Raw genomic sequence first — 27,150 nt, forward strand, 5'->3', positions numbered from 1 at the left:
TCCACAGCCTTTGCTGTGCACCATGCCACAAATCTGTTCCACCTGCAGGCGTATACCGACTTTGTGGAGGGACGCCTGGCTGCCAGAATGACATTACAGACTTCGGGAGGCAAGTCAAATGGCCTCAACTGTCGCCGCTCAATCTCCAAGCTTGTAGGTGGAGACTGGACAGGTTTGGGTGGAGGACCGTCCCCTGCTGCTGCGACAGAAGGTCCTCCCGAAGGGGCAGACGAATCGGGGGATCTACTGGCATGCTGAGTAGCTCGGGATACCAGTATCTTCGTGCCCAGTCCGGAGCCACAAGGATAACCCCGACCCGGTCGCGCCTGATTTTCTTCAGCACTCTGGGCAGAAGTGGTATAGGCGGAAAGGCGTACAACAGAGAGCAACTCCACTCGCGACGAAAAGCGTCTCCAAGCGAGTGCCGCCTTGCAAATTCCAACGCGCAGAATTGATGACATTGTGCGTTCTCTTCGGTGGCGAATAGATCTAACCAAGGCTCTCCCCATTGCTGAAAGAGGCCTTGCGCCACGTCCGAGTTCAGACGCCATTCGTGATCCATCATGCACCGACGGCTGAGTTCGTCCGCCCTGGCATTCAGAGAACCTGCCAGGTGTTGAACCACCAGGGTCACACCCTGACTTTCCAGCCACTGCCAGAGGCGCCGAGCCTCCTGGCATAGGGTCCACGACCCCACCCCGCCCTGTTTGTTGCAGCACCACATGGCGGTGGTGTTGTCCGTGAACACCTGCACTACACTCCCCCGGACAGAGGGGAGGAATGCCTTCAGCGCTAGACAAATTGCCCGTAACTCCAACAGGTTGATGTGGAGCCGGGTCTCCGCCGGAGACCCGAGTCCTCTGATCTCCGCTTCTCCCATGTGGCCACCCCATCCCTGGAGGGACGCGTCCGTCACAACTACGTGCTCCGGGTGGGGTAGGGAGAGGGACCTGCCACTGACCCAATCGCGGTCCGTGAGCCACCACTGCAACTGTCTTGCAGTGCCCTCCGAGATCAAGACGTGATCGGACAAGTTGCCCTGATGCTGGGCCCACTGAAACTTCAGGTCCCACTGCAGAGCCCGCATCCGCCACCGGGCGTGACGCACCAGTAGGATACAGGAGGCCATCAGCCCCAGAAGCCGCAGCGTCAACCTGACCGAGACTCGGTATAAAGGCCGAAAGATGGGAATCAGAGCCTGAATATCCCGAACCCGCTGTTCGGGAGGGAAAACCCGAAACTGCGCAGAGTCTAGAGCCGCTCCGATGAAGAGGAGCTTCTGAGAGGGACACATGTGGCACATTGATGGAGAACCCCAGCAAATGCAGGAGGTCGGTCGTAGTCTGGAGGTGGCTGACGACTGTTTGGGGCGAGCCCGCCTTCAACAACCAGTCGTCGAGGTAGGGGAAGACTGACACCCCTAACCTGCGCAGATGAGCTGCGACCACCGCCATCACCTTCGTGAACACCCGTGGGGCGCTGGTAAGGCCAAAGGGGAGCACGGTAAACTGAAAGTGCTCGTGGCCTACCGTGAACCGCAGGTAACGCCGGTGGGCCGGCAGGACGGGGATGTGAAAATAAGCGTCCTGCAAGTCCAACGCTACCATCCAGTCTCCGGGGTCCAGGGCAGCTAAGACCTGAGCCAAAGTCAGCATCTTGAACTTCTCTTGACGGAGGAAGCCGTTGACGTTCCGTAGGTCCAAGATCAGGCGCAGGCCCCCCCCCCTTGCCCTTCTTGGGGACCAGAAAGTAGTGGGCGTAACATCCACACCCTACTTCTGGCCCAGGAACGCGCTCGATGGCCCCCTTGGCCAAGAGGGCCATGACTTCCTCTTGCAGAAGTTGCAAGTGATCCCCCGACACGCGGTGGAATTGCGGTGGCATGTCTGGAGGGGTCGCCTCGAAGGGGAGGGAGTAGCCCCTTCGGACGATTTGCAGCACCCACTTGTCCGATGTGACAGTGCGCCAGTGGAAGTGGTGATGGCGAACCCTGCCTCCCACAGGCGTCACATGGGCCTGAAAGATCGGACTAGGAAGGTTTGGAGGCAGGTGCTGCGGGAGGGAGGTGTGGACTGGCCTCGCCGCTGACCCCGACCGCCGCCGCCACGGCGGTTTTCACAGCCGCCACCGCGCTACTGGGTATTCTGCGGTGCGTGGCTGGCAGCACGTGTGGGGACGCCCCTTCCGTGGCTACGAAAGGAGCGAAAGGCACCTGATTGCTGGCGCGTGGTCGAGAGACCTAAGGACTTAGCCGTAGCCCTGGAGTCCTTAAAGCGCTCCAGCGCATAGTCTGCCTTGTCACCAAAAAGGCGACGGCCATCGAACGGCATATCCAGGAGGGTGGCCTGGACATCGGCCGAGAAATTGGCGGACCTCAACCAGGCGTGGCGCCGAACCGCCACCGTCGTTGCCATCGCCCTGCCCAGTGAGTCCGTGGTATCCAGTCCACACCGGATAGAGTATCGTGCCGCATCTCGACCCTCCACAAGGGCTTGGGCGAGTTTAGCGCGGACCTCCTCCGGGCATTGTGGCAGCACGTCCGCGACCGTGTCCCACAGGGTGTGGGTGTAGCGGCCCAAGAGACAAGCGGTGTTGACAGACCGCAGTCCCAAACTCAGGGACGAAAACACTTTCTTTCCGAACTGTTCGTATCTCTTGGATTCCCGATCGGGCGGGGCCGTCGGGAATGCGGTCTGGGAAGTGGAGGCCTGGATAACCAGGCTCTCGGGGGTGGGGTGGGTGGACAAAAAGCAAGGGTCGCCCGGAGCCGGGAGGTAGCGTCTGGCCACGTTCCTATCCACAGGCGGACCTGTGGCGGGCTTGGACCAAGTGCCCATAAGAACGTCACATAGGGCTTCATTAAACAGCAGCAGAGGCTCACTGGAGCTTGCCTGCGGTTTAAGAACCTCAGTGAGGAGGTTAGTCCTCACGGCCGCGACGGGGAGCTCCAGGCCCAAGGCCTTGGCTGCCCTCATCAACACTACGCTGTAAGCAGCCTCCTCCTCCGTAGCCACGGTGGGAGGGGAGACAAATCCAGTGTCTGGCGAGGTGTCAATACCACTGGCCTCCCCAAGCTCATATGTCCAGTCCTCCTGTGACTGGCAATCCTGTGCCAGAGGGTCCTCAGACCCCTCCCAATCACCTCCGTCATCAGTCTCCTGTAATCCAGGGTTAACAGACTGGACCTCCTCATGGAAATAGAAATCTCCAAAGGCCGTCAGAAGCGGCGCCCAACGGGGAGAGGGGTTGGCCTAACGGCTAAGGCGCTCGACCTCGGACCTGGGGAACTTGGTTCGAGTCTCGGTAACGACGCCAATAACCCCCTGTGATTCTGGGCAAATCACTTAATCTCCCCGTGCCTAAAATGAAAGTGTGTCCTCATGTAACGTAACTGGTGCTATGTAAAGCGCTCTGATAACTGATTCGGTTCGGTTCTAGTTCGCGCTATATAAAACTCTGCAAAAAAAAAAAAAAAGTCGGACCGAAGGGAAGATTGGGGACAGCGTCCACAATGGGCGCCACCCTTGGGGCCGGCGCCGGTGAGGTCGACCGGCGACGACCCGCATCCGGAAGCGGATCCGGTGAGGTCCCGCGACGCCGGGACCGAAGAAGTCGCCGGCGGCGCCGGGGCCGAAGCGCCCAACCCGCTAGGGCCTCCAGCCGGGACCGCTGGGCTCGGAGGCGCCGCGGGGCACGGCCGAGGAGGGAGGGACTTCATGGCCATGAGGTACCGCTCGACCTCCTCCGGCGTTGCGCCGTGCCCAGGGACCCGAAGGTGTGGGGCAGGCGGCGACGCTTGCGACTCTCGTGGAGCCGCGTGGGCGGTGTCGCCCGAACCCCGGGCCGCATTGTGCGAGCGTCGGGGTGGGTCGGAGGAGCGATGATGCCGCTCCGACCTCTCATGCCTCTTACCTGAGGACTTGGATCCCGACGACCGATGTCCACTCCCGGAGCTGCGAGGACTCCGAACCCGCGACCGGTCCCTCGACCTCCCGTGGGACCGGGACCTGGAATGGCGCGGGGCCGACTGCCGGAGCTCGAGTCGCTTGCGGGACCGCTCCCGCCTAGCCTTCGACGTTATGGCCCGGCAGTAGGAGCAGGTGCGGTCGTCGTGGTCGAGGCCTAAGCACTTCAGGCACCGGCGATGGGGGTCCGTGACCGACATCAGTCGGTCGCACTTCGAACAGGGCTTTAACCCCGGCATCCCTACCGGCACCGATAGAGTTGAGGACTCAAGAAAGAAATGATTGAAAAAGATCAAAAAGTTTAGTCAAAAAATTACTAGGGGTAGAGCTTCTCCGGATCTGCGCTAGCTGGCGCGGAAAAAAGAAGAAGAACTGACGTCAGCGCGCATGGGCGGCGTCTTAGTACTCCGACGACGTCATTCCGGCGCTAACGACGCCGACGACAGACGCGGAGCCGCAGACGGCGCCTACCGACGCACAGGGGTATTGCTACGCAAAAATTTCCGGATCCAGTCGGACGCCTGGGGATATTCTAAGGTAAGGAATCTATCACTAATGTGTCTCTTTCAGATATATATATATATACACACACACACACACACATACACATACGTGAAAACATATACAGGAAGCCTAAAATATTTCCAAAATGGCAAAGATGCTGAAATTACATGGGTTTGCATAGTAGAGGCTATACTCTCCCAGAAAGAAAGAGCGTAAAAATTTGCATATAACAATGCTTTATTGCCACAGAAAAACCTATAATTGCAGGCATTTGCCAGTAGGCTGCAGTAGAGTATAAAGAAACAAAGAAAAACTGACACCTTGCTTTAAGGCATTAGAGTAGGGGTACCGTGCCTTTAAGACCTGAAGGCGAGCCCCTGCTTCCATGATGCACCACAGGTGGAAGTTAGGTCAGTTCCTTTTTCCGGCTCCTTCTGAGAGGATCCCGGAACTTGAGCTCTTCAGTTTTTGACTAAAACTGTTTGTTGAAGAGACATTTTTCAGAAAATTCAACATTTTCTGGTTTATTAAGGATTCTGCTACTGTTTTGTGGAGATCCACTAAATTGTTTCAGTTAGAATGCCAGCTTTATTCAGAAAGTGTCCTTCCTGTGACAAGAAAATGGCACTGGCAGATCCACACTCGGTGTGCATTGTGTGCCTTCCATCTACACACAATCCTGACCAGTGCCACTATTGTAAGAAGTTCTCCAGGCGGACCTTACGCGACAGAGAGCGGATAAAACTCCATGCTATGCTGGAAAAGGACTAGAGCCATCAGGTGGGTGGCCATGGAGGCCCGAGGACCTAGTCTTCCAGCAAGCAAGGCCAAAAACAGCGACGTTCCACTTCTCCTGACCCCAGGAAGAAGAAGGGGAGAAGAGATTCACCGAAGTAGCCGTAGAAGAGGCCCAGACACTCTTCTGGAACACCATCGTGACGTCGAGAGTCTCCACCGCATCCAAGTAAGTCGGCGTCAAGGCACCACACTTCGGGCTCAAAGTCTGTGGCTGCTGATAAGACCAAGTCTCCGTCGAAGTCAAGGCTTCCGTCGAAGTCAATGCTTCCGTCGAAGTCAATGCTTCCGTCGAAGTCAATGCTTCCGTCGAAGTCGAGACACTCCGCCACCCTCGAGGGGGTCCGCGTCGAGAGGACCGACAGCTGAAACGTCGCCGCCGGCTGGCGTGCCGCCGTCAAGAGGATCGCCGAGATCCCACCACTCGACGTCAAGGAGATCGACGTCGATCCGGCGCCAAGGAAGGTCGCCGTCGGCACGACGTCATGCAAGGTCGCCGTCGGCACGACGTCATGCAAGGTCGCCGTCAACACGACAGAGACCATCGAGGCCTCGATCAATGCCAATCGTCGATGTCAAAGCACTCAACATCGCGAGACGGGGTCACAGGCATTGCGGAGACACCGAGGCGATCGGATCTTGGGTCCAGAGTATCATCAGGGGACCGATCATCATCTCCTGGGCTACATATCGTGGAGATCTCTCCAGAAGTCTCCCCCAAATCTGCGGAGGGGAAAGCACGCAGTTTGTCGCCTCGTCATCCACAAGGTGCTGTATCTGGCGGTCGCAGTAGTCCAGGCTCTGATTACTCCCGTACGTACTCGCCATCTAGTCCAAGGACAAGCACTCCAGCCAGCCCATCAAAGTCTCCTCCTTGGAGGCCAAGATCTCCTGCCAAGCCAAGATCTCCTGACAGGTCAAGATAACCCTCTAGGCCAAGATCGCCTTCTGGACATCGGTCTAGATCCAGGGGCTGGCACAGCCGCCATCGCGACAAGGCCCCATAAGAGAAGGCGCACAAGATCTCCTACATGGTCTTCGTCTACGAGATCTACGGCCCGGGACTATTCTTTGACCTTTTCCTCCACACCGCCATCACGGGTTTCACCTATAGATGACATCTCTACTTTTACTGATGTTCTGGGTAGGGGGGAAAAGAAACTTAACATCTCTTTGCATACCCCGGTGGTTCCCACATCAATCATCTTTGATACCCTGCACCACCGGACAGCTCCCAGACCTCTGCAACCTCTGGTGCCCGGATTCCTGGAACCGGCAATGGCCACCTTTCTTACTCCTGCGACGGTGGATTCTGTACCCTCCAAAATCGCCAAGAAATACCACCGGAAAAGGATATTAAGCAGATGGACTAATATGGGAGGAAGATGTGCAACACTTCGGCGTCTTTCAAGAAGGTTGCCAGTGCCTCTGCCGTTCTCGGGAGATACGATCGATCTCTCTGGGACTCTCACTCGTTTCACCGAGAAGCTTCCCAAAGAAGACCGGCAGGATTTCACCGAGATCCTACAGGAGGGAGGGCTCGTAGCCAACCAAGTAATCAGTGCAGCAGGGGATTCTTCCGACCTCGCAGCTCATGGTTCTCCCATGGAGTCTGCTCATGACGCTCTGCTTGGCTACGCCTCACAGGCCTCAAGCCTGCTTGCCAGCAGCCCCCAACCGAAGGCCCCCTGCCTCTCAGGGGGTAACATTGGGCCTAACTACCTCTGCACCTGGCTGCCCCTGTGCCGCTGAAGGTGTACCAACTGTACCTACCTGACCCTGGGAGACCCCCCCCCTCCCGAGTCTATGCCCAGAACCTTAACTCTGCCAGTCGAGTACTTACCTAAAAGCCAATAACTCACTTTTCTTCCATATGCTAACATTGACTGGGTTCACTTGGAAATTCTTCTAAGTGTGGAGTTTTGGAACTTTAAAATATTCATCTAAAATCAGCCGAACAACAAATTCCAATTTACTCACCTGTTATCAGGAGAGACCTCAGTGCTGTATTTTGTAGCTCAGTACTGACCCTGAAAAGAAATTTTAACCGTACTTACCAGTAACTTGAATTTCCTTCCATAGGATATCATTGCCTGCTGTTTGCTGAAAAAGTTTCAAAGTGTCGATTTTTGAAACTTACAAATATTCTTTAAAAGTCATGCCAACGAAAAAAACTTAATTACTTGCCTGTTTTAGATGGATGTCCCAGTGGTGAACCCAGGAGCCCAGCACTATTACAAAAGTAACGTAAACATACTTTACCTGCAAACTGAATTTCCTTCCATAGGATAACATTCGTAATTTCATCCAGAAAAGTTTAAGTGTCATCTTTTAAAATACAATAATATTCCTTAAAAATCACTACTGTAACCAAAACGCTTTTACTTAACTGTTTACAGCACATGTTCCGGGACTGAATCTAGGATACAGTCATGTGGTTAGAAAAGTAATCTACAAAGTAATTCATTGCATTTAACTAGAAATTCCCATTGAGCTCAATGTTGCATTGTGTTTGAAATTGTGTTAACTATTGTATCCAAAGAGTCTATTGCCTATCTGAAAAGTATTTAACTAAAGTAATCCTTTCTGAGAAAGTATATTTTGATACCTTGTTGGTTCTAAAAATAAAACTATAACTTTTGATACAAAAGAATTGGCCTAGAGTTCAGTTCTTGAGTGTGTGAGACAATTTGCTGACTGAGTGTGTACAACAAATGGTTTACACTGTCCTCTGATACTGCCTTACTGCTCGACCAAGCTACCACTTTAGGGAATAAGGTTATATTTAACTTTAGCCGCTGCCAAACCTGTGGGGACTGTGGTCTCTGTACACACTGTACCTTACTTTGGTCCAGAATATACAGAGTAACTTTCTTACAACGGACCAATACCTTGCACAAGGAAGTCCTGCAGGACCGAACAGGAAAAATGCCAGTTTCTGCTGACCTGACTGTACAGGCAGTGGTGCTTGGGAAACGTGTGCAAGGATGCCCACGTTGCTGCCTGACAGATGTACAGAACTGGGACACCCCGCGTCAAGGCCATAGTCTCAACCTTTTCCCTGGTGGAATGGATTTTAATCCCTATGGGGGCTGCTTCTTGGCAATGGCATAGATTTTCTTAATGCACAGAACGACCCAGTGATAAATGGTACTTTTCTACACAGCCCGCCCCTTCTTAGCTCCCATGTACCCCAAACAGAGTTGGTCATTCCCTCTGCCTCCAGGAGCTCCTCCTTGACCCCTGATAGCTTGATTTCTGAACTTTCAAGACAGATTTGATATTGCGCGAGATGCGAAAGAAATGAGGTCCAATATGAGAACACTCGAGTGATGGTTTTCCCGGACTACTCCTGTGATGTACAGAAGCAGAGACTGACTTTTGACCGAGTGAAGGTGAAGGTAAGAGCGCTTGGGCTTCAATATGTTACTGTTCCTGGCCAAACTGAAGGTTATTTTTCAAGGCTCCACGTTGTTTTTTCAAACTCCAGATGAAGCATGGGACTTGATTGAGGAGCGGACACAGTTACGACGTGGGACACCAACTGCTTCGGGCCAAATCTCGGCGAAACAAGGGGGCCCAAGTCAGGAATGACCCACAGAAAAGCGTTGTAGACGAGTGTTAAGACTCCGGAACTCAGCAGGGGGCACACCGGGCAAAGCATTGCGATCTATAAACACTCTAGAACACTGTTGGAATCAAGGGAAGTGGTGGTTCGATCACGCCCGTCGCCGGCTACACGAACTGTCGGAGAGAGAGGATTCAGAGGAGGCGGACAGTGATCACCCGCTGCTTGAAAGCACCAAAGACTAGAAGCATTGGAAGAGACCCTGCCTGAAGCCGGTGTACAGCAGCAACAACTGCCCAGCAATGGCGAAGAGGACTAAGAAAAGGGGCCAGATGGCCGCCAAAAGACAGTAAGACTACCCTAAGGCTTAGTGGGCACTAAAGGATTTAGGTCCGTGCCGGTGAAGTACATTGTGTGTAGTTATTTTTATTATTGTGTAGTTAATTGATTGGGAGGAAAGGGAAGGGTACAGACCTCTTAGGGGATTACCCGTGGCTGAGTTGTCATGTTGACGAATTGGGGGGTGGTGTGGGTGCCTGAAGAGTGTAGGGCTGGGGGGGGGGGGGGGGGGGGTTTACCCGGACACAGTTTTGCATAGTGAGTTGAGATTGTTCTATGGGAATGGAGATTGTTTGGTTCAATTTGTTAGACAAAATGCTGGGGGGGGGGAGGGGGGATCAGACCTTTGATGGAACAAGACAATTATACAGTGTTGACATGGAATGGATTAGGCAATACAGTCAAGAGGGGGTTGGTGGCCCAGTATCTCAAGAGGTTTAAACCTAATTTTCTATTTTTACAAGAAGCACACCTTTTGGGCTCGAGCTGTTCCTTCCTGGGAAGGGGGTTAATACACCACTCTGGCACATGCAGGATTTACCAAAGGTTCACAAGGGTTGGCAATTCTCATTAAAAAGTCTCCTCCCTTCAATGTCACGCAACAATGGGTGGACGCAGACGCAGTATGCTGCTGTACAGAGCATTTGGAAGCACAAGACGTTTTTGCTTCTTAGTGTATATACCCCCACGAATATAGCAGCGTACTTTGCATAGATTAACTGACCTCTTACATTCTGGCCCTGCCATACATATAATAGGGGGAGATTTTAACGATGTGAATGATCTCTCTTTGGACCGCACTCAAACCAGACCTGGATACCACGGGCCTACAATGTTGGCTCGACTCCTTGACACCCTGGGGCTGACTGACCTGTGGCAGCCCCATCACCCACTTCTACGAGCGTATTCTTACTTTTCGGGGGCCCAAAGAGTGTTCTCTCAGACTACCTCCTTGCCCCGGCAGGAGAGGTTCGACAGGTGGACAACATAGAATACCTAGCTAGGGGCATCTCTGACCACTCGCTTCTCCTAATGCGGGATGGTGTGAGTGGGGGGGTCACCAACTAGCGCAGTCACGATTGAACTCATGGGCATTTCAGGATGAGACAGTTACTAAGAACCTTCAGGTGGACTCTGAGCTTTATTTTCATGAGAATGAAGGCTGGGTACAATTGACTGTCATTTTGTGGGAGGCATACAAGGCGGTTCTCCGCGATAGAGCGCAAAATATAGTTGCCCACAAAAAGAAACGCAAAGCCCAGGGGATTGAAGAATTAGAACACAAGCTCTTAAGCCTAGAGGGACACAACCCTACCATGCTAACTGACCATACCCTTCGTCAAATTGAAATAACTAAGACTATCTAGCACTTGCAACCAACGAGGTGAGGGCACAACAATTGGCAACCAAACACCGGCTTTACGAAACGGGGGATAGAAGAGCAGGGAAACTACTTGCCTGATTAGGACGGAAGGAGCTAGAGACGCGATGGGTAATGTCTATTAAAGAAAACACTGTCATACATACCACACCCGAGGCTATAGCAGGGGCCTTTGCAAGATAGTACACAGCACTTTATGCGGCCAAACCCATACGGAGGAGACACAAATACACCAATACTTAAATGCAATTGACCTACCCTCACACTCAAGAGGATAGAGACAGTCTAGAGGGGGATGACGTTAGCAGAAGTGACTGAGGCTATAGGCCGGCAGAAAGCAGACAAAACACCGGGTCCTAACGGTTTTCCGAGTGAATTTTAAAAACTAAATAGCACATTACAGGCACCACATCTACTTAAGATGTTCAAGAAGTCAAAGGAACAAGGAATTTTGCCACAGGACCTCCGTGAAGCCACAGTGGTGGTTATTCCTAAGGCGGGGAAACCCCCCAGATGATTGTGGGTCATATCGCCCCATATCCCTGCTCAATATTGAGACAGATTCTGGCCACAATACTTGCAATCCGTCTCCTGACAGTCATTACCCCAGATACATAGGGATTAATCAGGCTTTATGCCGAAGCGTGCCACACGTTTTAATTTACGCCGCCTAGCTAACTGTATGGACACGGAACAGAGATGGCCTTCACCTTTCACTTGACGCTGAGAAAGACTGACACAACTCATTGGCCCTTCATGAGGTGTACCCTGGAAAAGCTGGGCTTTGGCCCGGTGTTCCAAGAGTGGTTGGCACTGTTATACAACGCACCTGAGGCTAGAGTCCGGGTCAACGGGGTTGTTTCTGCGAGCTGGCCGATCCAACGCAGCACTAGACAGAGATGCCCCGTATCTCCCCTATTGTTTGCCCTCATCCTGGAACCATTGGCCTGTGTGGTTAGAACCCGCTAAGGACTTGGTGGCTTCGTGGATATTGCAGATATTTGAAGAGTATGGCAAACACGCGTGCTATAAGATTAACTGGAGTAAGTCAACCCTATATCGGTTGAGTGGGGCGGTGTAACCTCACACCTACCCGAGCTGTTTGCAGCTTTCTACGGGGGGTTTTCTTACTTGAGACTCTATATCACCATTGACCCCGTAGCCAAATTAGAATGTAATATTAGACTAGTGCTACTGAACTTTCAGGACGATTTGAAGAGGTGGAGGAAACTCCATCTGACCATCATGGGGAGAGCTGCCATGTATAAGATGGTAAGGCTACCCCAGCTCCTTTACATTTTACAAAATATGTATTACGAATTACCAGAAGTTATTTTCACTGCCATTAACAGTGAACTATGTCTCCTTCTGTGGAAGGAGCCCATCCACGAATAGCGCTGCAAAAGTTGCAATGCAATCCATACAATGGGGGTTTGGCCATGCCGGATATTAGAGCATACAATAGAGCAGTCCATCTTATAGTCATCAACAAATGGAATCATGCGCCGGAAGATCATCCTACCTATAGACTTGTAAGACTGCAGTTCCAAAACCGCACTCAATTACACTACATATACAGGTCAGCTGGGGGTACGCGTCTCCTGCTGTCCACCTACGTGCTGGCGGCCTGGAAGAGTGCGGAAAAGCAGATGAAATGGGAGAGGAAGCCTACGCGGGAGACCTCTGTGGGAGGGTGCTAGACTGCCTGAGATCAGAAAATTGAGGGGCTTTAAGAAATGGGACCTCATAGATATCTCCAAGATAGGGGACTTGTTTGAGATAGGCTCTCTAGCCTAATTTGTTTCGCTTCAGTCAAAATACCAACTTCACGATTCCCAAGCCTATGCTTACCTTACACTTACACGCCTGGCACGCTGAGGGGTTGGACGGGAAGGCACTGCCGCAACATGCCCCATTAGAAGGTAGGCTCCTACAAGAGGAGATCCTGACCCAAGCCATATCCTTGACATAGAAGACACAAATCAACAACATACCAGACAACATTGGTCCGCTCCTAGCTAAATGGGAACTCACCACCAACCCATTAGAAGATATTGATTGGGAAGCTGCCCTCATGCACCCGCGTGAAGAATGCGATTCGATTAAGGATACGCCTCATACAATACAAGATCCTACATAGAACCTATTTTGACAGGGCACTCTTACACTCTATGGGGAGGTCTGATAACCCAGATTGCCTTGGATGTCACACGGAGCGTGGTACGTATATACACACCCTCTGGGAGTGCAGACACATCCAAACTTATTGGCATAGGATAGTGAAAGAATTGAACAATACCCTTGGAGCTCAGCTTGGGCTGGAAGCAAAGTTTCTCCTACTAGATATTCCCACAGATATTGATCTGCCGCGATATAAGCTTCTGCTGGCTAACCTTGTGTTTGTAGTAGCCAAGAGAGATATAGCCAAGTGTTGTGGGGCTCAACGACTTCCTACAATCACAGATTAGAGGTCCAATATACGAGTTACTTACCTTCGGTAACAATGTATCTGGTAGGGACGATTCTAGACGCAGATTCCTTAACATAGAATTATCCCCAGGCGTGAGACTGGATCCGTAAACCTTTTGCCCAGCATACCTGCGAGCCAGGGGGACGGCATCACGCGACTCGTCCGTACGTGACGTCAGCGAGGTCACATAAGTCCCACCCCGGTGCGCCTACGTCAGTTTTCTTCGGAGAACTTTTCCGCGGTACAACACAGAGCCATCAGACAAAACTGTGGGAACAGTGTGCGAAAGAGCAGAAAAATTTGGAAAAAGAAATGGTGACGAACACCATAAGGAGCAGTGACAATTCTGCAGCACCCAAAGGCAGGGAAAAAGGGAAAGAACAGAGCAGTCACCCTGCCAGCATGTAGACAGCATCCCCCTCGGAGACAAGGAACACATGTAAAACGGCATGACAACATGTAGCAGGACTACAACCCCAACCAAGAACAATGTAGGGGAACCAGTTCCAAGATAAGCAGGAACGACAAACCTCCAAGGCAACCCCAGCACAGTGCGACAACTCCCCAACAAACAAAGGGCACAAGGACCCCAACCCAGAGGAAGGCTGAGGGGCCATAACCCTAGCAACAAAAGGGGAAAGGAGGGGAGGGAGAGAGTGAAGACAACCCTAATCCCGGGGCAACAGGAGCAGAGGGGCACCGGAGTACCTCTAAACCTACCCTCCAATTAAAAGCAGACTTTGAAAAAGTGCCACCTTAGGACACATCAACAGCACTAGTAGGATACGAACCCTAGTCTTGTGAGATCCGCTTGTGAGATCCGCTGCCACAAGAGTCACAAGACTTACCATTGAGCAATAGCTCCTGGTCCAAAGAGGAGGAAAGGAGCAAGAAACAAGACAAATCATCCCGTCAAAAAGAACAAAGGGATACACTCACAGAAGACATAGTCCCCCCCCCCCAAGAGGAGAGTGTAGAAGACCAAGACAAAGGTCCTCGCAAAAGGGGGAGGAAGGGCAGGCCGTGAAGGAATCTGCGGCTAGAATAGTCTCTACCAGATACTCGTTATCGAAGGTATGTAACTTGTGCATCTGATAGAGACTACTAGCCGCAAGTTCCTTAACGTTGAATAGATACCCTAGCCATACCCACAGGGAAGGTGGGTCTGCAAGAGGAACCCACCAGCCTGGGCATAAAAGAGGTCCCCACCGGGGACTAGTCCAAGGCCTCAATGCAAAGGGAACCCCTATAAGCCGCACAACACCGACCCCAAGGGAAGTGTCGGAAGAAGAAAGAAGAGGAAGCCCGTTCACACTCAACAGAGGAAACAAGGGCAAGGCAAGGGGAGGCCGAATCACCCCACACCCATACAAGGCAACAGAACCTCCACCCAAGGCCAAGGCAAGTAAGAGGAAGAAGATCAACCTAGAGGCTGCAAGGAGACTGGGTAAAAGAAGGCAAGCCCAGACAGAACAGCGCAAACAGCAATAAAGCGGTCGAAAGCAGAAAGAGTAGCTCGGGGCACCCAGGAAAACCGGGCAGGCTGCGCCTGAAATAGGGAGGAACACAAATCCATCTCAGCCCCAAGGACAAAGAACAGGAAGGTGAAGAAGGGCCCGTACACACCTCAAAGGGGCCCGCGCACACAACCCAAAAGAAGTAGAACCAGAGCCACAACGCCAGACCGCAGGCAGATCAGGCAGATCAGGCGAACAGTGCAGCGACCCCGGAGAAAGACACCGAGGGGCGCCACCAAGGCATTCCAAACCAGCAATAAGGGAATTGCACTTACAACATACGTTAGCGCCATGGAGAGCAGAGGCCGAAGGCGACAACAACTCCCCAGCATAGAACAAGCTATATAACAGCTACCACTACCCCACAAAGAGTTTGCTAAGTCCCAAGACATGGGAACCATCTTAGGAAGAAACTTACGAAGCAGAGGACAACAGAAAGGCTGCAAGTAAAACCCCCCGCAGAAGGCTAGTTAGCAGCCAAAGAGAAAAAACCAGAGGGCCTAATCTCAGGACCAACCTTGTGTAGATAACCTAGAACAAAAACACACAGTGAAGAAGGGCCGGCCAACAGAACCACAGTCGCAACAAAAGGATTTGAGAGCACACAGATCACACAACTGGGGCACCCCGCCCCAACGAAAGAACAGCACCCAAAGACCAGATCAACTCTCAGGTCACGGAGGAGGTCCTCTGTAGGTGACGGCTGCAAACTAAGGTGGCCGTCCCCTAAGTGGGCAAAGGCCAGGCCAGGAAGGAGAAAGAGTGACCGAGGAGTGGGGGACCTGTGGCTCCTCTGGCGAATACCGCGGTAACGGCGAGGAGCCGCCCTTTGACGACATTGGGGGGGCTAGGGGAGCCACGACGCAGAGACCCGTCTCTAGCGAGGAGGACACTAGCAAGCACCCAACCTCCAGGGAAGAGGGGGTGTCCGAGGATGAGTCTAGAACCAGACGCCTGTGCAGTGCTGTAGAGTCCGCAACCTGAGGCAGGACAGCATCATCGTCCGGCGCCAAGTACGACGCCGGACAGGCCTCTTCCACATCGCACAGCGTAGGTGACCAGGGCTGGGCCGGTGCCAAAGCGACTAAGGAACGGCGCCAACTAGACATCCAACAAGGCAGCCGCCTGCATGGAGGGACGAGAGGGACCCGGGGAACAACCAGCAATCCCCGGCCAGCCACGACCCATGATGGGGCGGGAGGGGCCCGCCGCTCCCAGGGGCACCAAGACAGACTAACTCCGATGAGGCAGCGCCTGCGTGGAGGGACAAGAGGGGCCCCGGGAGGGACGCAGGGTCCCTTGCCAGCCTCGACCCATGATGATGGCACGAGGGGAGGGGCCGCTGACCCCTGTGGTGCCGCCAGGGCCAGCAGCCGCCGGCGACGTCACTTCAGCCTCAGACAAAATCGCCGCTTGTCCATAGGGCAGAGAGGGGCTCGGGATGCGACCCGAGCCCCGGTGACCTCCCGCGACACCACAGGGACTCCCGCGGGAATTTGCGGCGAAGCAGAGGTGCTGTGGTCCGAAGGAGGGAACCCCAAAGGGCTGCACCCCAACAGCACCCGATCCGCCGGGCCTGGATCCGAACCAGCCGAAGACGCCGGCGACACCGCAGAGGGCCCCGCACTGCGCAAGGGATCCGCCGATGTCCCAGGAGGCGAAGGAGGAGGAGAAGCCAGCGAGGCCTGCAGAGTCACTGCATGTGTCTCAATCTGGGCTCTCGGCGCCCCCCTCACCGGGAAACGGTGGACAGGGGGAGGATGCGCGGGGCCGCATTACCCACGGAGAGCCCAAGCCACCAACAGGCCAGAAACCAGCCCTCCGGGACAAACTGACTCTTACCGACAGGGGAGCGCCGCTCTTGCGGCTCAGGAGAAGGATGAGGGCGGCGACGACGACTGTCGAAAACATTCCACAGAAGCTGATTGAGGTGACGAAGCCAATCTGGACATGCGAGCCGAGAGAAGTTTCATCCGGCGCTCCCACCGAGACTTCGGCTTCAACTGCTGGCACGCCTCGCAATCAGTGGAGCCGTGATCCTCCCCCAAACACCACATACAAGTGAGGTGATGGTCCGTTGCGGACATCAGACGGCCACAAGACAAGCACGTTTTAAAGCCCGAAGGCATTTGCACACTGTTCCCACAAACCCGCACAAAAGCGAAATGGAAAGGCCTAAACAGGCCCGAGCACAAACCGGATCCGCGTTGCACGCAGAAAAGGAAAAAACTGACGTAGCAGCGCCGGCTTGGGACTTATGTGACCTCGCTGACGTCACGTACGCGGACGACGTCTGGGCAGGGTCGCGTGAAGCCGCCCCCCCCCCCAAAAAAAACCCTGGCACGCAGGGATGCTGGGCAAAAAGTTTCTGGATCGAGTCTCACACCTGGGGATAATTCTACGTTAAGGAATCTGCGGCTAGTAGTCTATCAGATATGGATCTCTACATGGTCGCAGAGAAGGTGATCTATAAGGAGAGAGGGTGCCCTCGTAAATTCCCAAAACTGCGGACGTCATGGATAGAATACTATGGCCTAGATCTAGACATGGAAGAGGGTGGACTGGGCGGCTTGCAGGGCAGTACAGAAGCCGGGAGTTAGTAACTGTGATAAATAGCCCACTCTGGACAACTGTAATAACCCATGTATCTGTATATATGTGATATTCGTTTAATCATGTGTTCCTTATTGGAGAATCTGCTGCTGCATCTTCTGCCCACCATTACATCTTGCTGCCCAATATTAAGCCCATATTGTGCATTAATGATTTTCTTCTTTGATTGTATGTTTCATTTATTTGAAATAAATAATAAAAACAAATGTATTTTTAAAAGAAAATTTAAAAAGCAAGTGGCCAGCCCGCCAAAACACCTCTGCAACCGAGTCCTCCAGCACACGTCCTTGGGAACTGACTATGTCCCCTTGCTCCAGAGACCCTCACGAGTTTAGTACCCCTTGTGGTTCTGCCAGACTTGTCCCTAAGTTTCCACTTGCAGCTTATTTGTTACAGGTACGCTTCCATTGACTAACATGTAGCTCTTGAGGTTACCAAAGCAATCAGCACCCCACAGCACCCAAAAAACACCAGGGCAGCTAAAACCTAACTAATGCTTGTTATTTGAACCTTGGCCCCTAAGCACCTTAAGTCCTAAAAGGTATCTTCAACGACCATTCGCAACTAAATGTATATAATGTACGTTTCTCCTACAGGGTAACATTATCGCATTCGAGGCTCATACGTTAAAAAATGGATTTTACAGTAGAATCTTTATCTCTGAAAGTACTTACCTGATTCCGATGATCTTGGCGTCTATTCTAATTTCTTCTTGAGTGCGTGTCTCATTTATGGACTGTGTGTGTGTAACAAATGCTAAAAACTTCCCTCCGTTAAGCTTAAAATGCTCGGCCACACTACCACTAAAAGAGCACTTGGGATTATTAAACTAAGTCCCTGTAAACCAATAAGGGTAATCTGGAATGTTAGCACGGTATACTTCTACACTGGTACACTACATAAAGAGCCAGCTTCCTACACTCAAAACCAATTTACCTAGAAAGAATGTTGCATAAGGTGAGTTGACAAAAAGAGCCTGGAGCTCGCTCACATACCTGCCCAATGCAATGGTGATGAGAAAGGCAGTTTTCAACTTTAAAAGTTTCAAAGGACGACTGCACAGTGCTCAAAAAGGGTGCACATAAAGTGAGCACTAAAGTTCCACTGTGGTGTCACAAAGGGTGTTCGTGGAAATCAATGTTCCAAAAATGTCACAAATATCACAATTGATGATTTTAATTGAGAAGGTTTATCCTGCACATACAAAAAAGCTGAAAGAACCAACAAAAAGCCTCAACAGAGCACAAAATTAATTCGTTGCTGGGCCAGGGACAAAAATAGCAAAACTTCAGACACCTCTGCTTGCAGTAGCAGGTGCTGCACCAAGCCACACATTTGTCCTGTCTAGCACACACCGGTTTCATACACGGACGCCGCGCCTGCAAGATGGCAACCTCAGGAGGAAGGTTAGCTGTTGCTGTTCAATCTCCAAGAATGGAGATTGAATTGTGCAGGCCCTAGTGCAATACCCTGCCCTGCAAGACCCTCCTGGAGCAGCAGCATGTTCATGCCAAGGAGTTACAGGTACCACACTTTCCTAGTACAACTGAATGCCGCTATGATGACTTGGGCCCAGTTGTTTCCAATCTTCAGAACTCAAATAAGGAATGGAAGCGGCGGATAGGCATGCAGACGTCCTGCGCTCCGCTCTCGGTGGGATGCATCTCTAAAGCAAAGACTTATAGGGAACTCCAAAGACCATGTTCGCTGCTGTAACAAAAAGATTGAACAAGGATAGAGGCTGAACGAGCGGAATCATAGCCTGAATATCCCGGATACGCTGCTCGGGAGGATAAACCCGAATCAGCGTCTAATCCAGAACCGCTACGATGAAGGGGAGCTTTCGAGAGGGACTCCGGTGCGACTTCGGCACATTGATGGAGAACCCCGGCAAACGCAAGAGGTCTGCCGTAGTCTGGAGGTGGGTGACGACTGCCTGGGGCAAGTCCGCCTTCAGCAGCCAGTCGAGGTAGGGGGAAGACTGACACCCCCACCTGCGCAGGTGAGCTGCGACCACCGCCATCAACTTCGTGAAAACACGAGGGGCACTGGTAAGGCCGAAGGGGAGCACGGCAAACTGAAAATGCTCCTGGCTTACCCTGAACCGCAGGTAGCGCCGGTTGGCCAGCAGGACAGGGATGTGAAAATATGCATCCAGTCTCCAAGTTTCAGGGCATCCGGTACCTGAGCCAGAGTCAGCATCTTGAACTTCTCCTTCCGCAGGAAGCGAATGATGTCTCGGAGGTCCGAGATGGGGCGCAGGCCCCCCTTGTCCTTCTTGGGGACCACAAAGTAGTGGGAACAACAACCACTTTCTACTACCTGACCGGGAACGCACTAGATGGCCCCCTTGGCCAGGAGGGCCGAGACTTCGTGACGGAGAAGAGTCAAATGATCCCCCGACATGCGTTGGTACCGAGGTGGCATGGCCGGAGGGGAGGACAGAAAGGGGAGTGCGTAACCTTGGCTGATTATCTGCAGCACCCACTTGTCTGATGTAATTTCGCGCCAGTGGCGGAGGTGGTGGTGGTGGATCCTGCCACCCACCGGCGTGGGGTGCTCTATAAAAGCTGGGATTAGGAAGGCTTAGAGGCAGAAGCAGAGGGGTGGAAGTGGACTGACCCGCGCGCTGGTTACCAGACCCACCCCTGTGGAATCCGCGGCCGCTCTGAGGCTGGTTCTGCACAGGCTTGCCAAAAGAGCGTGCCTGGGTGCCCCTGCCCTGGTCACAAAAAGAAATCAACCCAGGCGTGGCAGGGTTCTTTGTGGAAAAACCCAAAGACTTGGACGTGGCACGAGAGTCTTTAAAGCGCTCCAGGGTATGGTCAGCCTTATCACCAAAGAGGCGGGAGCCATCAAAGGGCATGTCCATGAGCGAGCTCGGGACATTGGGTGAGTACCCAATAGAACGCAACCAGGCGTGGCACCACAATGCCACAGTCGTAGAAATTGTCCTGCTCAACTAATCAGCGGTGTCCAAACCACACCGAATGGCAAACTTCGCTGCATCCTTACCCTCCGCATTTGCTTGGGAAAGGACAGCCTGGACCTACTCAGAACACTGAGGCAAGACCTGCGTTACAGAATCCCACACTGCGTAGGAGTAACGGCTCAACAAGGAGGCGGTGTTAACCGACCACAACCACGAGCTGGCTGATAACCTCTTGCCAAATTGGTCAAGCCGTTTAGAGTCCTTATCCGGCGGAGCCGTGGAAAAGGCACTCTGCGACGTCGAGGCCTGAATGACCAGGCTCTCCGGCGTAGGGTGAGTGGTCAAGAAGGCGGGGTCACCAGGTGCCAGGCAGTGACGCCTGGCGACGTTTTTATTCACTGGCGCCCCTGTGGCCGGCCGCCACCAAGTGCCCAGGAGGACTTCGGTGAGGGCCTCATTGAAAGGGAGCAGCGGCTCTGACGACGCAGAGGCCATCTGGAGCACCTCCGTAAGGAGATCGGTTTTAAGGGCTGCTGTAGGAAGGTCGAAATTGAGAGCCTCCGCAATCAGATGCAGCACCACGGTGTAGGAAGCAACCTCCTCCATAGTAGGTGGAGGAGATGCAAACCCTGGGTCAGAAGACACATCAAGTTTGCCCGCATCTTCAAGATCGTCCACCCAATCTTGCTCGGAGTCACACTGCCGGGCAAGGGGGTCCTCGGATCCGTTCCAGTCCTCATCCGGTGTAGAGGGAGATGGTTGCGTCGGCAGGGCGGAGCAGGAGGGGGGACAAGTGGCGCCAGGAACTGTGCCAAAAATGGCACCGGCCAGGGCAGAGCCAGAGTCGTATCCCAATTCGGATCCTAGGCCGGTACAAAATGGTCCGGAAACCGGGGCGGGATGGGATAAACAGCACCCAGTGCGACGCCTTTGGGGGGGGGGGGGGGGGGGGCCTGGGCGGCGCCAGGGCCGGCGGCGCTGCACCTTGTGGCGCCGGGGACGGAGCCAGCAGTGCAGGATCCTGTGGCGCCGGGGCTGGCACAGATAGCGCAGTAGCTGGGCCAACAGCATCTGGACACGAAGACCTGCGGGAACCCGGGGCTTAAAAAAGCGGTCCATGGCAGCAAGAAAATCTTGCATCTGTTCGGGAGTCGCCGACGGACCTGGGTAGGGCGGGTAGGCTGCGGGACTCCCCGGCTCCAGAGGAACCACAGGGGAAGAGCCCCTGTCCCCCTCGTTCGCCTCCGGGGAGCGATGGGGGGACGTCTGAGAGCGAACACGCTTCTTCAACTTCTTTTTATGGCGTCGCTTACCAGAATCTGAAGGCGAAGACTTAGAGCCCGAGGAGCGACAGCTCCGGTCCTGCGAGCGGTCCCATGAGCGGCCCCTAGACCCGGAGCGGTGGTGAGAGGAATGCCGGACCTCCAGCAACTTCCAGCACTGCTCCCACAAGGCCTTTGTGGCCATGGCTCGACAGTCCCAAGAGTTATGGTCGGTCTCTGGGCAGTAGAGGCACACATCCTGGGGGTCCGTCACCGACCTGTTACGGAGGCACGACCCACAAGCCTTAAATCCGGGATCCCTACCTGCACCAGGAGACAAGAGAAGGAGACAAAAAGTCTCAAAAGAGTAGTAAAAAATGACTGAGGTACATGATCAATCCGGATCTGCACTTTCAGCGCAGAAAAATTAAGAAATTACGTCAGCATGCATGGGTGGTGCCTAAGTAGCCTCCGTGACGTCATATCGGCGCTCACCTCGCCAGTGACGGACACGAAGCCACCTACCGAAGCGCAGGGGTACTGCTCAGCAAAAACTTACCGGATCCAGCCTGACACCTGGGGGATTATTCTAAGGTAAGGGATCTATCACCAACGTGTCTCTTTCAGATATATTGTAACACTAATTTAGGATTGCCCACCGGGGTGGATATGCCCATGGAATCTGTTGAGATGGAAAGTGCAATAGCTAAGGGTTCCAAGGCAATCAGAAAGAAGCTTCGGAATAAAAGGGAGTTGCCAATAAGTGAATCTCATTTTTTTCCAGAAAAAAAGTAACTGCAAGTCCCCACAGCATTAGCTGAATGACAGAGCCATTTTGTTCTATCGATGAAATATCATCCTATTCCCATTCTAGCCATAGTACAAAAACAAACTCAATTCTCTGCATTTAGGGAGCCGGTTGACTTTTCATCTTCATCGTGTCTACTGCACCACAATAGCTGAAAGAATATGTGCATACGATTGTGTGACTAACAACCTGGTACAAAGCCCACTCGAATTTATGGATCAAAATAGGTTTAACCTTTTTCAGCACATTAGCGAGGACCTTAGCCAAGATCTTTGTGCTGCAATAATATTTGCCAACAGTTACTGAATAGTGGGTCTCTCCCCAGCTTGGGGATCTAGGAGAGAAGTGTCCTTTACAACCAAAGAACAGACTAATCTTGTCCATGGACTTTTTTAAAGCCTTCTCCAAAAGCGGTTAGAAAAAAAGGCGGTTAATTTATTGAGGTAAAGGGAGGAGCAGTCTTCCCCTTGGGGTCTTGCCAACTGACACTATTTTAATTGCTTCCATTATTTTAAGTCTACCCAATGTAGGAAAAATCCCTTGGCTTATGTATATTAAGAAAGAATGTGGGAAGTTGGGAGTACCATCACTCTGGTCTGACCCAGAGTCTACTTGTAACGTGGTCTCACGCAAGCACTTGGCCAGACTATTTTATGATAGTAAACTAACTGCTGTTTTACATAATTCTCAGATCGGCACCCTAACAGAATCCTTTTTAAAAGTTAAAGACTTTTATCATTTTAGCGTGTCTTTGATGGCATTTTTCCTATTTTAACTAGAAAAATATACTTACAATGGAGATATGGCACCTTACCAATTAGAGCCCTTACTAGCAAATGGTTCCCATCTTCTCCAAAAAACTGCCCTGGTTGCAACTGTGAGTTAGAAAATGACTTGCATATTTTGTTTTTTTGCCCAGCTTATCAAAAGTCTAGAAGGTACTGGCTCACACCTGTCTGTAAAAACTTGGGATTTACTCATTGTATGCAAGCTTATAGAATATTCAAAACAGAGTTAACCAGTTTTATTGTATTCGCTGTAGCAAAATTTCGGGCAGCTATGTGGCACAAGCGTAGGTTTCTAACAATCACTGCATAAAACTACCTACATGAGCACTTGGTAAATGATTGTTACAGATGACAAAATGGGTATACTGTAATTCTCAGGAGTTTATGCAACAACTTGTACGGTGTATTTTGGACACTTACCTGCTCCTGTACTGCTGTCAATTTACTTTTGTTTTAATTGAACTTATTTCTCACCTATGTATATTGTATTTTTTAATATGTTCGAACATCTTTTATGGCTAAAAATTTGCATAAATAAAGTTACATGAAATGAAATGCTTCCATTATTTCCTAAAATACAAATTCAGACTAGTTGATTACGACTTCCTTGCCGACCATGGAATAGAGAAGTATACATGAAAAGTAGAACAAGATGAATTCTCTTGTTCTATCCGGTGGGCAAGTATGGTGGTTTGGGTGCCATAAACTGCCTGTGTGGCTGATTGTTTCACTCTCATTCAAGTGTATCACTATGAGCAAACCTTTCTCCCAATGTTCGTATTTATTTCCTTTGATGCGATGTAACCTTTACCTGCCTGTATCATATAGATATTATTGAATTCCTAATTTTATTTATTTTAGAAACAAAAAGTTTTAAGGTCCTGTCAACTAGCAATCTGAGGTAAGACTCGGGAACTTGCTGTATATGTGTTCCTCAAAGATGGATTCAGTTGTAGTGCCATGGGAGGTGGGAAGGATAAAAAAGGTGTACTCCCAAATAGTTGGATAAAGAAGTCTTTAGGATTGAATAAGCGAGTGATTGATTGATCTGTGATGAGAGCCTCAAGCAGGTCTCTGCTGTTATTGTGTCACATATCTGGCTGTCTGAACGGTCTAGTATTGGATCAGGCACAAAGTTCCAAGCTCCCCCAATCGGTACTTGCAGCCGCCCAAATTCAGTGAGAATTTAATTTTGAAAAAGCAGTTGATTTCGTGTCATTGAGAGCATAGATCGAGTCTTCGATAAGGGAGTGACTATAGTAGCTTGACAAACATCTGCCTGACTGATCCAACCATGTTGGCTACACCCAGGAAAATCACCGCTTATGAAGGATGGCCATTTCATTTTTCCTTAAAACATGAGCCATCAGAGTGACTGTCTCGTTTTGGGTCTTAGAAAGGGAAAAGGAAAGCACCTCTCCCACTCAGTTAATGGTTAGCGTCTCAATCTTTACCTGTGATATTATGACTTGTGTACAAGAGCACTGTCCGGTTTCTTAGAAGATAAGGTACTTGTGAATTTATATCAATTGTTAGATCAATAACTGTCAGGGACCATATCTAAAGAGCTGTATGCCTGTACATTGAAAGGAGAGCACTAAAGTGAACAGGGTGTGTTTTACAAAACAGGTGTAGGAAACGCCTTTAATACATTGTAAGACATGCAGGTTCTGATGCACATGTTATCTGTGGTGGGGAATGAATATGCTACTTACCAGTATGCATCTGTTCTTGGCATGTAGGGCTGCTGACATTCATATCTATAGCATAGATCGCCGCCTAGTGTTGGGTCCGGATGATTGCACCTTGTTGTCCTGGAAGAGTCTTCGAAGTATCACGAGATAGGTGGCTCCTCCCCTGGACTACAGTGCGCATGGGCATCGACTCCATCCTTAGATTGTTTTTAGCCATTGTGGCAAAGATGGAGTGCAATAGGTAAACGATGACCATGTCTAAGAGTAAGTGTAAGAAGAAGAAGTCTGCAACCGCTACGGGCGCGGGGAGGAGGGCGGGCGATATGAATGTCAGCAGCCCTACATGCAAAGAACAGATGCATACTGGTAAGTAGCATATTCAGTTCGAGGCATGTAGGCTGCTGAATTCATATCTATTGCATAGAATACATAGCAGTCCCTCCATTAACGGCGGCTGCCCGCGCCAGTTGCAGAAGCTTGAAAAAGTGTTCTAAGAACAGCCTGCCCTACAGCTGCCTGCTGCTTGGAATGTACGTCTACACAGTAATGCTTAGTGAACATATGTGGTTTAGACCATGTGGCTGCTCTACATATGTCTTCCAAAGGAATATTGCCTAGGAACGCCATGGAGGCCCCCAACTTGCGAGTGGAGTGGGCCCTGGGGGGGACCGTTAAAGTGCGCTTAGCTTTGTGATAGCAAATTTGAATGCACTTAACGATCCATCTGGCAATTCCTGCTTTGGAAATGGGGTTGCCTTTGTGCTGGGCTGAGAAGGCAACAAAGAGCGGTTGTGTCTTTCTGAAATCTTTTGTTCTGTCAATGTAGTACATTAACGCTCTTTTGACATCAAGAGTGTGGAGCATTCTTTCCGCTACTGTTTCAGGGTTTGGAAAGAATGCGGGCAGTTCTATGGTTTGGTTGATATGAAACTGCGACACCACCTTTGGAAGAAACTTAGGGTTAGTGCGCAGCACAACCCTGTTGGAATGAATCTGAATAAATGGCTCTTGTACAGTGAGCTCCTGCAGCTCACTGACTCTCCGCAGAGAAGTAAAGCCGATGAGAAAAGCCACTTTCCATGTTAAAAATTGAATCTCACAGGAATGGAGAGGCCCAAAAGGTGGGCCCAACAACCTGGTGAGGACCAAGTTGAGGTTCCATACAGGGGCTGGCGGGGTCCTGGGAGGGATGACGCGCTTTAGGCCTTCCAGGAAGGCTTTAATGGCAGGCACTCTAAAAACAGAGAGATGCTGCCTGTTTTGAAGATAAGCCGCTATGGCGGATAAGTGTATCCGAATGGAAGCATATGGAAAGGGGCGACCGCTCGGTCCCCCCGAACGTATGGATGGGTGCCCGAACCTCCCGGGAAGCCATTTTGGGCGGGGTGGGCGTAGCCCGGCTGGTATGCCCAAAGCGGCGTAGCCGGGGCGCGCCTTCCCCCGCCCGAGAGAGGTTGTCCTAGACACCTCGATGGAAGACCACGCCCAGTAGGCGGATCGGGGACGGGTACACGCCCTCCCGCAGAAGGATAAAGGAGCGGGAATTCAGAAGATCGTCCTCTTGTTCCTCGGATCGGAAGGCTGCACCCACTCGTTGCTCGTGAGCCCTCGACGGAACAAGCAGCAATTTTGAACGTGGTAATCCTGTTTTTTCTCTTTCAGTTTCGAGGGCCCACAGATTTCAGGACCTCGTGGATCGACCAAGGGCGGAAGACTCGAAACCATGCCTAGCAAGCAAGCAGGAAAGGGTTCGGAGACAGAGAGGATGTTACGCCTGTTGTCGAATCGGATGGCTTGTATGGACCGAAAGCTCGGACAAGTCCAGTCGCTCGGGAGAGGTTTAGCGGAGGTAAAGAAGCAATTGGCCGCATTGAACGACCCAGGTCAGCCAAAAAAGGTGATAGGCCCGGCTTTGCCGGGAATAGTCCCCGGGGGAAGAGGGAAGCGGGTCAAGGAAAGGGCGGTTTCGGGGGGGGTCCCAGTTCAAGAGGTACCTCTCATCGCCCCCCTCGTACCGGTCGATAACCCGGTTCAGAACCCAGATGTAGGCCAGCCTATCCCGGTGGTGATGACCTCTGTCGAGGACGAGGAAATACCCCCAGAATTGGCCGCACAGTTGACGGCATGGCTCAGAACAAAGGTGGGGGGGCACAGCGACCCCGGGAGATCCGGCCGAAGAAGCCAGAGTGTTAATAAAGCAGTTGCGGCAATCGAGAGATGTCGCGAAGGCGAGTGTTCCTCTTGTTCCTCCACAGGTGGCGCCGGGATTACCAGCAGCTGGTCAAGAAAAGACGGCGGCAACAACAGCCGATCCGGGTAAGCTCGCATTGCCGATGGTGGGGGAGGGCTCGATACCCTCAAGGCGGGAAAAAGTTGCACAGCACTTTCCCTTGGCCACGAAAGAGTTAATATGGGGGGACAAATGTCAACATGTTTTCATTGTTAACGGACCATCGTGAGATGGAGTATGCTAAAACGCAGAAAGATTTGTGGCACCCTAGTGTCTGGCGCGCC

At 51.8% G+C, this 27,150-nt stretch overlaps 1 protein-coding gene across 2 annotated transcripts in view; it reads right to left on the reverse strand.

The window, feature by feature from the left end:
• WAPL (WAPL cohesin release factor) overlaps positions 1–27,150 on the reverse strand; it is a 1,132,828-nt gene that overhangs the window by 581,477 nt on the left and 524,201 nt on the right. The gene's annotated exons all lie outside the window — the stretch shown is intronic.

The sequence above is a fragment of the Lissotriton helveticus genome, chromosome 5_1 (genome assembly GCF_964261635.1).
Source record: "Lissotriton helveticus chromosome 5_1, aLisHel1.1, whole genome shotgun sequence".
Lineage (NCBI taxonomy): Eukaryota > Metazoa > Chordata > Amphibia > Caudata > Salamandridae > Lissotriton > Lissotriton helveticus.